Source organism: Palaemon carinicauda, chromosome 34 (genome assembly GCF_036898095.1).
Source record: "Palaemon carinicauda isolate YSFRI2023 chromosome 34, ASM3689809v2, whole genome shotgun sequence".
NCBI lineage: Eukaryota > Metazoa > Arthropoda > Malacostraca > Decapoda > Palaemonidae > Palaemon > Palaemon carinicauda.
Window position 1 is genome coordinate 59,883,807 of NC_090758.1, and position 2,500 is coordinate 59,886,306.

The window sequence follows — 2,500 nt, forward strand, 5'->3', positions numbered from 1 at the left end:
GGAAGTATGGGAGGAGAGATAAGACATCTCCTGCTTATGTACTAATCAATATCTATATCTCTCTAAACCTATGATGGTAAGATGACCACAGTCCCAACTACTTGCAGTTGCATCCCTAGAACCCCATTTGCTAGATCCGAGTACCCCTCTTAAGTGTCCTGATTGCCTCCTTACAGATGCAACTATCATGGCCTACCCAGTGGTCGTCTTCATCCAGGGAGAGTCGTTTGAGTGGGGATCTTCAAGTCTCTACGACGGATCAGTTCTGGCACCTCTGGGCTAGGTCATTGTGGTGACTCTGAACTATCGTCTCGGCCTTCTGGGTAAACAAGGTTCCTCTATATTCTTTCTAAGGTTGTATATTCTTGGTAAGCAAGTTTGTATATTCTTAGTAAGTGAGGTTGTATGTTCTTAGTAAGAAGGCTATATATTTTGGGTAAGTAAAGTTGGTGACTTGTTAGGTAATGTTTCAAACTTGGTAAGTGAAGTTTTAATTTTTGGTTAGTAAGGTTGCATATTCTTGGTAAGTACTTTTATTGTATATTCTTTGGTAAGTAATGGTGTATATTCATGGCCCGTTAGGTTGTATATTTTTGTTAGGTAGGCATTTTTGGAGGTAACATATTTTTATTTCCACTGAAATCCTATTATTCAAAAACTCTTCCTCTAAGAAAATGATATTTCAATCTCATACATCTTGCACATATTCATAGATTTAAAAAATGATTCTTTCTCTTCGATATAACTGTATTATACAAACTGGAATTTCATATATATTATATGGACCAATAATACTTGGTTATGAAATAGTTTTCCAAAGATAAATGTTCAAAATAGAATTGACAAAAAAAAAAAAAATCCTTTTAATCCTGTTGACTCTAAAAAAATCCGTGGTAGCAGCAAGATGAAGACTGGGAAATGGTAAAGTCACCTTTGATAAACTTCTTCTTGTTTCCTGGAACGAGAGACACAGGCAGCGAATCAACCATTGGAAAACACACAGGAATAATTCAGTCTCGGAATCTTTAGAAAAGGGAGAAGAAAAAGAAAAAAAAAAGCTTTCAACACCAAAGTTATTTTTTTTTCGCTTCAATGGATGCTGCACTATAGAATTTTCCTTGAAATGAAGATTAAAGTTTTCACATGTTACCATAGATTTATATATAACCTTTATGTTGATATATATGAACGTGAATATATATATATATATATATATATATATATATATATATATATATATATATATATATATATGTATATATATATATATATATATATATATATATATATATATATATATATATATATTGAGGTTGTTAGGCTAAAGAGTCGTTCCTGGTCTTCCATCAAATAAAATTGTTTGATTTGTAACACTATTTGCCAAAGATAGTATATATATATATATATATATATATATATATATATATATATATATATATATATATATATATATATATATATATATATATTCAAAAAAGTCATAAATTATACTCCCACTAATGTCTGATTTTTTTCTGCCTCGGATCAGACACCCGAGGAGGAATCCACTCAAGGACAATAGCTTCTGGTCATGCTTGAGAGTCGAACCTGGGCTCAAGAAACTGAGGATCCAATGACTTAGCAGCTCTACTTGGGTAAATTACTAAGTCGATGAAACCTCAGTTTCTTAGACCGAGTTCGATTCGCCGGCTGATGAGAGGCTATTATCTTAAAGCTGATTTCCCCTTCGGTCGCTGATCTCATAGTAAAGAGAATCCAGATATGATGTAGAGTATGATATATGGCTTGTGTGAATATGTATATGAAATAAACGTCTAAATGTGCAAAATTATAATATACATATACATACCTACATCAATATTGAGCTCTTCAACTCTTACTTAATCTACCCCAGGGTTTTACAACATCAACACTGACCCAGTGGGTCGCGCCACCATAGCTAACTACGGCCTGATGGATCAGCTGGCTGCCCTGCACTGGGTTCAAGAGAACATCGTCCGCTTCGGGGGTGACCCAGGTCAGGTCACGGTCATGGGTCACGGCACGGGAGCCGCCTGCCTCAACTACCTTGTCATATCGCCTGCTGCTACTGGTCAGTCAGTAAGTAAACCTTGTTCTCTGTGTCAAAGGGAAATTTTGAAATGTTTTAAGATATTCCTTAGCTGATGATATTTATGGTTGGAGGGATGACGTGATGTTAATGGGCTTTTAGCGTGATATTTCTAAGGGATGCATTTGATATCATGATACTTTTAATGCTGATAGCATTGCTGCTGCTGTTACTGTAATCTAACTAATTGTAATATTACTAGCACTACAACTAATAATAATAATAATAATAATAATAATAATAATAATAATAATAATAATAATAATAATAATAATAATAATAATAATAATAATAATAATAATAATAATAATAATAATAATTTTTTTTATGATAAGCTGGAATTTCTTTTTATTATCATTATTATTAATATTGTTGTTATTTAATGATGAG

At 32.8% G+C, this 2,500-nt stretch overlaps 1 protein-coding gene and 1 pseudogene across 1 annotated transcript in view; both read left to right on the forward strand.

Moving 5' to 3' along the window:
* Nucleotides 1–2,500, forward strand: part of LOC137626968 (neuroligin-4, X-linked-like) — a 189,833-nt gene that overhangs the window by 177,043 nt on the left and 10,290 nt on the right. The window lies entirely within an intron of this gene.
* The window catches only part of LOC137626520 (neuroligin-1-like), a 10,479-nt pseudogene continuing 8,156 nt past the window's right edge, over nucleotides 178–2,500 (forward strand).